The 14,732-nt window shown below is 41.9% G+C and overlaps 1 long non-coding RNA gene across 1 annotated transcript; it reads right to left on the bottom strand.

Annotated features, from left to right (window-relative positions):
- Positions 1-4,522: 4,522 nt before the first annotated feature.
- LOC135674095 (uncharacterized) lies at positions 4,523-14,474 on the bottom strand. The gene is made up of 2 exons (XR_010513511.1): positions 12,686-14,474; positions 4,523-10,708 (listed from the first exon to the last, which is right to left on the bottom strand). It is a non-coding gene; the product is annotated as an uncharacterized LOC135674095 (long non-coding RNA).
- Positions 14,475-14,732: the final 258 nt, after the last annotated feature.

The following is a 14,732-nucleotide window of genomic DNA, read 5'->3' as shown; positions in this document are numbered from 1 at the left end:
GTGGCGATGGCAGCTGCAGCTGGAAGAGAAGAAGAAGAGGAAGATGAGTAGGGGAGGAAGAAGAGGTTGTGGCCGTGGCTGCGGCCGCGACTGCAGCAGTTGCAGCGGGGAAAGAAGAAGAAGAAGAAGAAGAAGAGAGGAGGATAGCTGCGGCAAGGCTGCAGCAAGGAGGTGTGTGGCGTTGGGGAGGAAAAGGGAAGAGGAGAAGATGAGAAGGAGAGGAAGAGGGAAAAGAGAGGGACGAGGGAGAGGAGCGAGAGGTGGTAGCAGCTAGGGCTACAGCACCTCTGTTTCCTGCAGGTGGAAATAGAGGAGAGGTGTGGGGCGGTCGAAGAGGAGAAGAAGAAGAAGAGGAAGAGAAGAAGAAGAGGAAGCAGGAGAAGAAGTTATGATACCTCTGTTTCCTGCAAAGGAAACAGAGGAGAGGGTGTGTGTGACGCCGGGGAAGAAGGGGCTGCAGCTGCGGCGATGGTAGCTGCAGCTGGAAGAGAAGAAGAAGAGGAAGATGAGCAGGGGAGGAAGAAGAGGTTGCGGCCGTGGCTGCGGCCGCGACTGCAGCAGTTGCAGCGGGGAGAGAAGAAGAAGAAAGGAAGGAGAAGGAAGAGGAGAAGGGAAAGAAGTAGCTGCGGTTGCGGCAGTGGCAGTTGCAGCTGTGGCAGGGAAAGAGAAAAGGGAAAGGAAGAAGAAGAGAAAGGGAAGGAGAGGAAGAAGAGAGGAAGAGGAGAAGGGGCTGCGGCTGCGGCGATGGCAGCTGCAGTTGGAAGAGAAGAAGGAGAGGAAGATGAGCAGGGGAGGAAGAAGATGCTGCGGCCGTGGCTAAGGCTACGACTGTAGCAGTGCAGCTGGGAAAGAAAAGAAAGGAAAGGGGGAAAAAGGGGCTGCGGACGGGATTGCGGCCGCAGCGGCAGCGACTGCGTATGCAGCAGTTATGTCTGCGAGAGAAGGGAGGAAGGAAGGTAGTGCGGTGGAAGGGGCTGCTATTGTGGCAGCGGCTGCGGTGGTGGCTGTGGCAGCTCCATTTGGGAAAGAAAAAGAAGGAATGAGAGTAAGAGAGAGCAAGAGACTGTGCCTCGATGTTCGACACGTGGTGTAGTTGCGAAGAAAGGAAGAAAACAGGAGCACAAAACGAAACAGAGAGAGGACACAAAGGAAAAGTAGAAGTATTTGGGCTGGCACCTTCTTTGGATCTTCGGATCAAAATCCTTGAAAGGCAAGTTCCCTGATCGTTTCTCCTATAATTGCTCTGATATTTCTTATTGCAAGTTCCCGATTCGTTCCTCCTGTAATTGTTCTAATCTTTCCTATTGCAAGTATCTTGATCTTTCCTTACTGTAATTTGATCTCTACATTTGATTTGAATATGTGAAACTTGAATTATTCTAGCCTTGCATTTGATATATCTCTTGTTTAGACATATCGATCCGAATCTGTGCAACTTCTGAGATTCTGACCTTTCGTCCTTGTTATGATTATAACTTCATGTATTGACATCTGATTTAGACAAAACTTATTTGATCAAAATATAGACTCATAAACCTTTATTTTGATAGCTTATTTTAAGAATTAGGAGTTAGTTTGTCTACCCAAACTTCTGTTTCAAATGAGCCTACTGATTTTATAAAACAGGGATCATAATTTCTGACCTTTTGATACTGAACTTCTTATAAGTCCCTGTTGCAAATGTTGATTTATTCAAAGCTTATTTCATTGGAAACTAGACTCGTAGATCTTTCTTTTGATATATGGATTGAAAGATTTGGAATCCAAACACCTACCCAGTTATCTGTTGAATTTGACATTATGAATTCTGCCAAACAGAGATTTTGTTCTACGACGTTTGTTTACCAAATTATTGATAACTCTCTCTATTGGACAGTTCAATTCATATGAAGCCTGTCTTATCTGAAAGTTTAATCCAATGATATATTTCGGAGTAAATTGGAGCACGATTGATAGTTTGAATCATTTGTTCAATGTGCCTCTTGTATTCTGCTAGAAATCGAGCTTTGGTCGATTTCTAATATTCTAGTTTCATTCCTTTGGAAATTGATATCCTTTAGCTTTCTTATTCAATTGAGCTTTATAATACTGCTTTAAATTCTTGTATGCTCTTGTCCTTAAAGTTATTTACATTCTTGAAAACTATTGTGTAACGTTTATGTTATATCATATTGACTCATTTAGGCACATGTGTATCCCATTGTTCCGCATTTGCTTTCGATATGTGCCTATTCCATTTCCTTTCAAAATCCAAATATCATTGTGAAAGATTATTGCTTACTTCGTATTGACTCGTAAAGGCACATGTACGTTTTGTTGTTCCGCGTGTGCTTCCGATATATGCTACTTGTTGTTAAAACTGCCCTCTTGTACTCTGGTGTTGTGGGATTGTTTGGACCTTTGCCAGAAATGGTAAAGGGTGTTATTCTGGACCTTTGCCAGAAATGGTAAAGGGTATGTGCTTAGAGCCTGCGATGCTCTGCCGGCCCCCTCTGACTTCACCTAGACGTGGGTGGATGGAGCTCGCAAACGTGGGAGACTTTTGTCAGGTGGCCATTCAGAAATGGATGAATCACATTCTGACTAAGATCCCACTACACCTTCTGTATGTTTGTTATGATATCCAGAGCTTTGGTTATGTGTTTCTGTACATGCTTTGGATAAGATTGATATGTTCGCAACGTGAAAGACGACGTTTGAGCTTCTGTACGGTATTTGTTATTGATATGCTCTGAAATGTTTCATCCACTGTTGATATGTTTCGAAATGTTCCATATGTCGTTGATATGCTCCGGAACATTTCAAACGCCATTGATATGCTCCAATTACTCTGTCCTCCATTTGCTATGAACTGATATGTTCTGAAATGTCCTATCTGCCATTGATATGCTCCAATTACTCTGTGCTCCATTTTCTATGAACTGATATGTTCTGAAATGTCCTATCTGCCATTGATATGCTCCAATTACTCTGTGCTCCATTTGCTATGAACTGATATGTTCTGAAATATCCTATCTGCCATTGATATGCTCCAATTACTCTATGCTCCATTTGTTATGAATCAAATATGTTTTGAATGACATGATATATATGATTTTGTATCTAATGAGATGGTATCCTTGAGAATTCTTGTATTCTGCCTTACATTATGATACCTTACTCGTTTGAAACCGTTCCTTTTGTTCTGTATATGTTTTGTCACTTGCTGAGCCGTTTTTGGCTCACTCCGTTGTTATATAAATCTTTCAGGTCAGCGTGTCACTCTTCGAGATGTTTGATTTGGGCTGAGGCAGTGGATAGCTATTCAGAATTAAGGGCAAGTCTTGTTGGTTGTTATGCTATTGTTGTATAAGCATATTTTGTATGTAATGAATTGTTCTGATGATCGAAATGGATATACTATGTAAAAGTGTTAGAAGATCTCTCTTATTTGGAATTTCGGAATGTTAAGTCTAATTTATGACGATATGAACTTGTGGTGAATAGTTGGAGTTCTGATTGTATAATTTATTTAGCTTGTGGATTTATAAATGTTGTTCATGTTTGTCAAGTTGGCTTGGGTTGCCATAAATGTGAATTATCGAGTAATGTGATATATGATTTTAAAATGCACTGGTTTTATGGATGTGAATTTGATTGAATGTTTTTCAGTGTCCTCAAATGTTAGTTTGGATCCTGGATTGGTCTGTGATGAAAATTTTAAAAATCATGGATATTTTGTGGGGCGTGACAGAAATGAAGAAGAAGAGGGAGGAGAGAGGGAAGAAGAGGAAGAGGGGAAGGTGGCTGTAGCAACTGCAGCCATGGCAGTTGCATTTGACAAACAAAAAGAAGGAATGAAAGAAGGGAGAAAGGAAGTAGTGCAACAGAAGGGGCTGCAGTGGTGGGTAATGATACGACTACGACTGTGGTAGTGGCAGTTGTGGCTGGGAAAGAGAAGAAAAGGAAAGTGGATGAGAGGGAAGCGCAGATGACTGCACCTCTATATTCTGCATGAGCTGTAGCGGTGGAGGAAGAAAGAAGATAGGTGCAAAAAATGAAATAGGGAGAGGAGATGGAGGAAAAGTACAAGAAGGATTTGGGTTTACACCATCTTCGGATCTTCAGATCAAAATCTTCGAAAGGTAGGTGTTCTGATCCTTTCTACTACAAGTGTTTGATCTTTTCTATTGTAAGTGTTTCCATCATTTCTACTGCAAGTGTTTCCATTTGGACATGGGATCTACCGAGATTACAAAGACAATCCTTATGCACATGGCAGGCCCTTCTTGACAAACTACCTACAATAGACAATATGAAGAGAAGAGGAATTTATTTTGTTAACCGATGTTCCCTTTGTTTGTCACGCCCCTCAAAATAACCATGATTTTTAAAATTTTCGTCACAGACCAATCCAGGATCCAAACTAACGTTTGAGGACACTGAAAACATTCTATTCATATTCACATCCATAAAACCTGTGCAGTTTATAATCATATATCACATCACTCGATAATTCACATTTATGGCAACCCAAGCCAACTTGACAAACATGAACAATATTTATAAATCCACAAGCTAAATAAATTATACAATCAGAACTCCAACTATTCACCACAAGTTCATATCACCATAAATTAGACTTAACATTCTGAAATTCCAAATAAGAGAGATCTCCTAACACTTTGACACAGTATATCCATTTCGGTTCATCGACAACATTTCATTACATACAAGACATACTTATACAACAATATCGTAATAACCAACCAGACTTGCCCATTATTCTGAATAGCTATCCACTGCCTCAGCCCCAATCAAACATCTCGAAGAGTGACAAGCTGACCTGAAAGATTTATATAACAACGGAGTGAGCCAAAAACGGCTCAGCAAGTGACAAAGCATATTCAGAACAAAAGGAACGGTTTCAAACGAGTAAGGTATCATAATGCAAGGCAGAATACAAGAATTCTCAAGGATACCATCTCAATAGATACCAAATCATACGTATCATGTCTTTCAAAAACATATTTGATCCATAACGAATGGGGCATAGAGTAATTAGAACATATCAATGGCAGATAGGACATTTCAGAACATATCTGTTCATAACAAATGGAGCACAGAGTAATTGGAACATATCAATGGCAGATAGGACATTTCAGAACATATCAGTTCATAGCAAATGGAGCACAGAGTAATTGGAACATATCAATGGCAGATAGGACATTTCAGAACATATCAGTTCATAGCAAATGGAGCACAGATTAATTGGAGCATATCAATGGCATATGAAATGTTCCGGAGCATATCAACGGCATATGGAACATTTCGAAGCATATCATCAGTGAATGAAGCATTTCAGAGCATATCGAAAACAAATATCGTACAAAAGCTCAAACGTCGTCTTTGACGTTGCAAACATATCAATCTTATCCAAAGCATGTACAGAAACACATAACCAAAGCTCTGGATATCATATCAAACATACAGAAGGTGTAGTGGGATCTCAGTCAGAATGTGATTCATCCATTTCTGAATGACCACCTGACAAAAGTCTCCCACGTCTGGGAGCTCCATCCACCCACGTCTAGGTGAAGTCAAAGGGGGCCGGCAGAGCATCGCAGGCTCTAAGCAATATCCCACATAGCGGGACCCCACATAGCGGGCAAATAAGCGCATACCAGAATATCCCACATAGCGGGACCCCACATAGCGGGCAAATCAGCGCATACCCTTTACCATTTCTGGCAAAGGTCCAGACAATCCCACACACCAGAGTACAAAAGGGCAGTTTCAACAATAAGTAGCATATATCGGAAGCACACGCGGAACAACAAACGTACATGTGCCTTTACGAGTCAATCCGAAGTAAGCAATAATCTTTCACAAGTATATTCAGATTTGAAGGGAATTGAAAGCAAGGGCACATATGGAATCCAAGCAATCACAAATAACTCAATTCAATAAGAAGATTTGATGAATTCAATGTCCAAAGGAATGAAACTGGAATAGGCACATATCGAAAGCAAATGCGGAACAATAGGATATACATGTGCCTATATGAGTCAATACGATATAGCATAAACGTTACACAACAGTTTTCAAGAATGCAATAATTTTAAGGACAAGAGTATACAAGAACTCAAAGCAGTAATATAAAGCTCAATTGAATAAGAAAGCTAAAGGATATCAATTTCCAAAGGAATGAAACCAAAATATGAGAAATCGACCAAAGCTCGATTTCTGGCAGAATACAGAAGGCACATTGAACAAATGATTCAAACTATCAATCGTGCTCCAATTTACTCAGAAATAATCATTGGATAATATTTTCAGATAAGATAGGCTTCATATGAATTGAACTGTCCAACAGAGAGAGTTACAAATAATTTGGTAAGCAAGAGTCATAGAACAAAATCTCTGTTGGCAGAATTCATAATGTCAGATTCAACAGATAACTGGGCAGGTGTTTGGATTCCAAATCTTTCAATCCATATATCAAAGAAAGGTCTACGAGTCTAGTTTCCAATGAAATCAGTATTGAACAAATCAGAGTTTCCAACAAAGACTTATAGGCAGCTCGGTATCAAAAGGTCAGAATCTCAAAAGTTGCACAGATTCGAATCGTTACGTTTAAACAGGAGATATAACAAATGCAAGGCTAGAACAATTCAAAGTTCCTCATATTCAAAGCAAATGTAGAGATAAAAATGGCAGTGAGGAAGATCAGGATACTTGCAATAAGACATATCAGAGCAATTATAGGAGAAACGATCAGGGAACTTGCAATAGAAAGGATCGAAACAAGTGGGAAACTTGCCTTTCAAAGATTTCGATCCGAAGATCCAAAGAAGGTGCCAGCCCAAATCCTTCTACTTTTTCTCCGTGTCCTCTCTCTGTTTCGTTTTGTGCTCCCGTTTTCTTCCTTTCTTCGCAACTACATCACGTGTCGAACATCGAGGCACAGTCACCTGCTCTCTCTTACTCTCATTCCTTCTTTTTTCTTTCCCAAACGCAGCTGCCACAGCCGTCGCCGCTGCCGCTGCCACAATCGCAGCCACGACCGCAACTGCGGTCACAACCGCAGCCCCCTTCCACTGCACTATTTCCTTCTTCCCTTCTCTCGTTCCTACTCTTTCTCTTTCCCAAAAGCAGCTACTGCAGCCACCACCGCTGCCGCAGCTACCGCAGCCAACGTTGCAGCCGCAGCCGGAGTCGCAGCCACGGCCGCAGCCACCACACTCGCAGCCTCTTCTTCCTCCCCTGCTCATCTTCCTCTCCTTCTTCTCTTCCAACTGCAGCTGCCATCGCCGCAGCCGTAGCCCCTTCTCTTCTTCCTCTCCTTCCCTTCTTCCTTTCTCTTCTTCTTCCTTTCCTTCTCTTCTTTCCCAGCTACATGCTGCAGTCGCAGCCTCAGCCACGGCCACAGCCTTTTCTTCCTCCCCTGCTCATCTTCCTCTCCTTCTTCTCTTCCAACTGCAGCTGCCATCGCCGCAGCCGCAGCCCCTTCTCTTCTTCCTCTCCTTCCCTTCTTCCTTTCTCTTCTTCTTCCTTTCCTTCTCTTATTTCCCAGCTGCATGCTGCAGTCGCAGCCTCAGCCACGGCCACAGCCTTTTCTTCCTCCCCTGCTCATCTTCCTCTCCTTCTTCTCTTCCAACTGCAGCTGCCATCGCCGCAGCCGCAGCCCCTACTCTTCTTCCTCTCCTCTCCTTCTTCCTTTCTCTTCTTCTTTCCCTGCCACAGCTGCAGCTGCCACAACCGCAGCCGCAGCTACTTTCTTCCCTTCTCCTCTTCCTTTTCCTTCCTTTCTTCTTCTTCTCTTCTTCTCCTTCCTCCCCTTCTTCTTCCCGACGTCACCCACACCCTCTCCTCTGTTTCCTCTGCAGGAAACAGAGGTATCACAACCTCTTCCCCTGCTTCCTCTTCCTCTTCTCTTCCTCTTCTTCTTCTTCTCCTCTTCGAACGCCCCACACCTCTCCTCTGTTTCCACCTGCAGGAAACAGAGGTGCTGCAGCCCTAGCTGCTGCCACCTCTCGCTCCTCTCCCTCTTCCCTCTCTTTTCCCTCTTCTTCTCCTCTTCCCTTTTCCTCCCCAACCCCACACACCTCCTCGCTGCAGCCTTGCCGCAGCTATCCTCTTCTCTTCTTTTTCTTCTTCTTCTTCTCTTCTCCCTCTTCTTCCTCTCTTCTTCTCCCCACGCCCCACAGCTTCTCGCTGCAGCCCTCGCTGCAGCCACCTCCTCTTCTTCTTCTTCTCCTTCTTCTTCTTCTCTACTCCCTCTTCTTCCTCCTCTCTTCTTTTCCCTCTTCTTCTTCTTCTTCTTCTTCTTCTTCTTCTTCTTCTTCTCTTCTCCCTCTTCTTCCTCTCTTCTTCTACCACTCTCCTTCTTCTCCTCACGCCCCACCGCTCTCTCTGTTTCTGGAAGAAACAGAGTGCGTGGGAGGCGGTGGGATAATACCGAATTTTCGGTTTTCCCTTTTTTTTTCTTTTTTTTTTTGCAACTTAGCAGTTTAGTCCTTGTAATTTCTATATTTACATATAGGTCCTCCAATTTACATATAAATCTTTATTAATAATTTTTAAAAGCGAGGGATATTACACTCTCTCCCCCTTAAAAGAAAATTTAGTCCTCTAAATTGATCATAGCTCAATCGATGAAAAGATGAGGATTATGATATCTTTATTTCCTCCTCCTACTCTTAAATAGTTTCATCAATACAATACAATTACATAATTTTCCACGAGTGACCGAAATATTCTCCTCCTTGATCCTCAATAGACGGTAACCCGACCTTCAATCAATTTCTAAAAATACTTGCGTACCCTGTAATTAATCGAGCAAGTCGTTACTTCAGAAAATACTCGTTTTTGATGGTCACCTAATTCAACTGTCTATAATCATTACAAAGCCTCAATGTTCCATACATTTCTTTTAACTAACACCGGAGCACCCCATGATGAAATATTAAGCCAAATAAAATCCTCATTTAATAATCCTTGTAGTTGCTTTTCTAATTCCACTTACTCAAATGATATCTTTCTGTAGAGAGGCTTAGATTTTAGGATTGTCCCAAGGACCAAATCAAAAGCAAAATCACATTTGGAGGTAATCCAAACAAGTCATCCTGGGATACATTAGGCAAGGAGATAAATAATGTCCAATACTCTCAAAATAAAAGATCGGCTGATCAAATATGCAAAAAGTGATCATTTGTTATATACCAATCCATACTGGTATGTTAGGAAGATAGCCAATCCATACCAAGTATAATATCAAAACTCCAAATCTCTAGGAGAACTAAATCAGCAAAAGTTCAAGTTCTCCAATAAGAATCAGACAAGAGGACTAGATTCAACTTCGTTATCAAAGAATCTCCAATGATCGTATTTACTTATAGCACATAATGTAGTGGTCTAGGTTGAATACCCAAGTGATAAGCAAAATATTACGAATCAAATCGTAGATTGGACCCATGGTCGAACAAATATTTGCATTCTTTCATAAACATGCATAATACCTTTGACCACTAATTCAGAAGTTTCAGAATCATATTCAGTGATAGCATACACTCTTACATGGGCTGATGATTTAGGAGGCAGTGACTCTTTCTTCTTGTTCAAAGGGTAAACTTTTATTTTATGATCCAACTTTCTACAAGCAAAATAGACTCCAATCACCCGAAAACACAAACTTGTTTCATAATTTAACTTGTAATTCACACATGATTAAGTCTTTGGTGGTGACTTTCCTTTTCAAATCCAAATGTTTTGACCCTCTTGTCATTACTTTCTGATTCATTTCCAATCATATTCTTATTGGTAAACTTGTCCTTATCATTCTTGTCACTGATCTCCAAAAATTCTTTTCATTGTTGCCAATAATAATCAGCCTCTACTTCCAATATAAGGTGGCAAAAGAAATCTTTTGATCATCAAAACAATTTTGTACATCAAATATCTTCTCTGTTTGCATCATTCATTTTTCTACCACCAATGAAATTAGGTCCACCATGCTTCCGCTGCGCCACTCTGATTCAATATCCCCAATCAATCCTTTCATTCCCCTTAATTAATCAGAAACAATGAAATAGGAGGACCAAATGTCCTCATCATCCCAGATTCCTAAAATACATCAAAGAAAATTTCCACCAATCACTATAGTTCATTAGACCTCAATATATTTTGGACGTCAACATATCAAATATTTCAGTAATCCTCAAACAATGCTCTGATACCACCTCTGTCACGCCCCTCAAAATAACCATGATTTTTAAAATTTTCGTCACAGACCAATCCAGGATCCAAACTAACGTTTGAGGACACTGAAAACATTCTATTCATATTCACATCCATAAAACCTGTGCAGTTTATAATCATATATCACATCACTCGATAATTCACATTTATGGCAACCCAAGCCAACTTGACAAACATGAACAATATTTATAAATCCACAAGCTAAATAAATTATACAATCAGAACTCCAACTATTCACCACAAGTTCATATCACCATAAATTAGACTTAACATTCTGAAATTCCAAATAAGAGAGATCTCCTAACACTTTGACACAGTATATCCATTTCGGTTCATCGACAACATTTCATTACATACAAGACATACTTATACAACAATATCGTAATAACCAACCAGACTTGCCCATTATTCTGAATAGCTATCCACTGCCTCAGCCCAAATCAAACATCTCGAAGAGTGACAAGCTGACCTGAAAGATTTATATAACAACGGAGTGAGCCAAAAACGGCTCAGCAAGTGACAAAGCATATTCAGAACAAAAGGAACGGTTTCAAACGAGTAAGGTATCATAATGCAAGGCAGAATACAAGAATTCTCAAGGATACCATCTCAATAGATACCAAATCATACGTATCATGTCTTTCAAAAACATATTTGATCCATAACGAATGGGGCATAGAGTAATTAGAACATATCAATGGCAGATAGGACATTTCAGAACATATCTGTTCATAACAAATGGAGCACAGAGTAATTGGAACATATCAATGGCAGATAGGACATTTCAGAACATATCAGTTCATAGCAAATGGAGCACAGAGTAATTGGAACATATCAATGGCAGATAGGACATTTCAGAACATATCAGTTCATAGCAAATGGAGCACAGAGTAATTGGAGCATATCAATGGCATATGAAATGTTCCGGAGCATATCAACGGCATATGGAACATTTCGAAGCATATCATCAGTGAATGAAGCATTTCAGAGCATATCGAAAACAAATATCGTACAAAAGCTCAAACGTCGTCTTTGACGTTGCAAACATATCAATCTTATCCAAAGCATGTACAGAAACACATAACCAAAGCTCTGGATATCATATCAAACATACAGAAGGTGTAGTGGGATCTCAGTCAGAATGTGATTCATCCATTTCTGAATGACCACCTGACAAAAGTCTCCCACGTCTGGGAGCTCCATCCACCCACGTCTAGGTGAAGTCAAAGGGGGCCGGCAGAGCATCGCAGGCTCTAAGCAATATCCCACATAGCGGGACCCCACATAGCGGGCAAATAAGCGCATACCAGAATATCCCACATAGCGGGACCCCACTTCGCGGGCAAATCAGCGCATACCCTTTACCATTTCTGGCAAAGGTCCAGACAATCCCACACACCAGAGTACAAAAGGGCAGTTTCAACAATAAGTAGCATATATCGGAAGCACACGCGGAACAACAAACGTACATGTGCCTTTACGAGTCAATCCGAAGTAAGCAATAATCTTTCACAAGTATATTCAGATTTGAAGGGAATTGAAAGCAAGGGCACATATGGAATCCAAGCAATCATAAATAACTCAATTCAATAAGAAGATTTGATGAATTCAATGTCCAAAGGAATGAAACTGGAATAGGCACATATCGAAAGCAAATGCGGAACAATAGGATATACATGTGCCTATATGAGTCAATACGATATAGCATAAACGTTACACAACAGTTTTCAAGAATGCAATAATTTTAAGGACAAGAGTATACAAGAACTCAAAGCAGTAATATAAAGCTCAATTGAATAAGAAAGCTAAAGGATATCAATTTCCAAAGGAATGAAACCAAAATATGAGAAATCGACCAAAGCTCGATTTCTGGCAGAATACAGAAGGCACATTGAACAAATGATTCAAACTATCAATCGTGCTCCAATTTACTCAGAAATAATCATTGGATAATATTTTCAGATAAGATAGGCTTCATATGAATTGAACTGTCCAACAGAGAGAGTTACAAATAATTTGGTAAGCAAGAGTCGTAGAACAAAATCTCTGTTGGCAGAATTCATAATGTCAGATTCAACAGATAACTGGGCAGGTGTTTGGATTCCAAATCTTTCAATCCATATATCAAAGAAAGGTCTACGAGTCTAGTTTCCAATGAAATCAGTATTGAACAAATCAGAGTTTCCAACAAAGACTTATAGGCAGCTCGGTATCAAAAGGTCAGAATCTCAAAAGTTGCACAGATTCGAATCGTTACGTTTAAACAGGAGATATAACAAATGCAAGGCTAGAACAATTCAAAGTTCCTCATATTCAAAGCAAATGTAGAGATAAAAATGGCAGTGAGGAAGATCAGGATACTTGCAATAAGACATATCAGAGCAATTATAGGAGAAACGATCAGGGAACTTGCAATAGAAAGGATCGAAACAAGTGGGAAACTTGCCTTTCAAAGATTTCGATCCGAAGATCCAAAGAAGGTGCCAGCCCAAATCCTTCTACTTTTTCTCCGTGTCCTCTCTCTGTTTCGTTTTGTGCTCCCGTTTTCTTCCTTTCTTCGCAACTACATCACGTGTCGAACATCGAGGCACAGTCACCTGCTCTCTCTTACTCTCATTCCTTCTTTTTTCTTTCCCAAATGCAGCTGCCACAGCCGCCGCCGCTGCCGCTGCCACAATCGCAGCCACGACCGCAACTGCGGTCACAACCGCAGCCCCCTTCCACTGCACTATTTCCTTCTTCCCTTCTCTCGTTCCTACTCTTTCTCTTTCCCAAAAGCAGCTACTGCAGCCACCACCGCTGCCGCAGCTACCGCAGCCAACGTTGCAGCCGCAGCCGGAGTCGCAGCCACGGCCACAGCCACCACACTCGCAGCCTCTTCTTCCTCCCCTGCTCATCTTCCTCTCCTTCTTCTCTTCCAACTGCAGCTGCCATCGCCGCAGCCGTAGCCCCTTCTCTTCTTCCTCTCCTTCCCTTCTTCCTTTCTCTTCTTCTTCCTTTCCTTCTCTTCTTTCCCAGCTACATGCTGCAGTCGCAGCCTCAGCCACGGCCATAGCCTTTTCTTCCTCCCCTGCTCATCTTCCTCTCCTTCTTCTCTTCCAACTGCAGCTGCCATCGCCGCAGCCGCAGCCCCTTCTCTTCTTCCTCTCCTTCCCTTCTTCCTTTCTCTTCTTCTTCCTTTCCTTCTCTTATTTCCCAGCTGCATGCTGCAGTCGCAGCCTCAGCCACGGCCACAGCCTTTTCTTCCTCCCCTGCTCATCTTCCTCTCCTTCTTCTCTTCCAACTGCAGCTGCCATCGCCGCAGCCGCAGCCCCTACTCTTCTTCCTCTCCTCTCCTTCTTCCTTTCTCTTCTTCTTTCCCTGCCACAGCTGCAGCTGCCACAACCGCAGCCGCAGCTACTTTCTTCCCTTCTCCTCTTCCTTTTCCTTCCTTTCTTCTTCTTCTCTTCTTCTCCTTCCTCCCCTTCTTCTCCCCGACGTCACCCACACCCTCTCCTCTGTTTCCTCTGCAGGAAACAGAGGTATCACAACCTCTTCCCCTGCTTCCTCTTCCTCTTCTCTTCCTCTTCTTCTTCTTCTCCTCTTCGAACGCCCCACACCTCTCCTCTGTTTCCACCTGCAGGAAACAGAGGTGCTGCAGCCCTAGCTGCTGCCACCTCTCGCTCCTCTCCCTCTTCCCTCTCTTTTCCCTCTTCTTCTCCTCTTCCCTTTTCCTCCCCAACCCCACACACCTCCTCGCTGCAGCCTTGCCGCAGCTATCCTCTTCTCTTCTTCTTCTTCTTCTTCTTCTCTTCTCCCTCTTCTTCCTCTCTTCTTCTCCCCACGCCCCACAGCTTCTCGCTGCAGCCCTCGCTGCAGCCACCTCCTCTTCTTCTTCTTCTCCTTCTTCTTCTTCTCTACTCCCTCTTCTTCCTCCTCTCTTCTTTTCCCTCTTCTTCTTCTTCTTCTTCTTCTTCTTCTTCTTCTTCTCTTCTCCCTCTTCTTCCTCTCTTCTTCTACCACTCTCCTTCTTCTCCTCACGCCCCACCGCTCTCTCTGTTTCTGGAAGAAACAGAGTGCGTGGGAGGCGGTGGGATAATACCGAATTTTCGGTTTTCCCTTTTTTTTTCTTTTTTTTTTTTGCAACTTAGCGTTTAGTCCTTGTAATTTCTATATTTACATATAGGTCCTCCAATTTACATATAAATCTTTATTAATAATTTTTAAAAGCGAGGGATATTACATTGTTTGCAATAGGAAAAAACTATTAACTACCTCTACTTTGCTTCTGACTATACTAAATGCATATGAAAGGAGATTCTTCTGAACTCAATAGGCTACTGTAGCCAAACTTGTTGAATCTCGGATTTTGATGATGAAGTCAATTGTCATTTGTTGTCTAACCTATATGATTGAGATAAGTGCGAGGATTAACTACGATGAAAGTAAGACATGCAGCAGGAGTTGCACCGAAGTCATGACAATGATCACGTTGGGAGTTCGAGAGCTCGACG

This window comes from Musa acuminata, chromosome BXJ1-5, assembly GCF_036884655.1.
Source record: "Musa acuminata AAA Group cultivar baxijiao chromosome BXJ1-5, Cavendish_Baxijiao_AAA, whole genome shotgun sequence".
NCBI lineage: Eukaryota > Viridiplantae > Streptophyta > Magnoliopsida > Zingiberales > Musaceae > Musa > Musa acuminata.
This window is presented reverse-complemented; position numbering and strand designations above follow the sequence as displayed.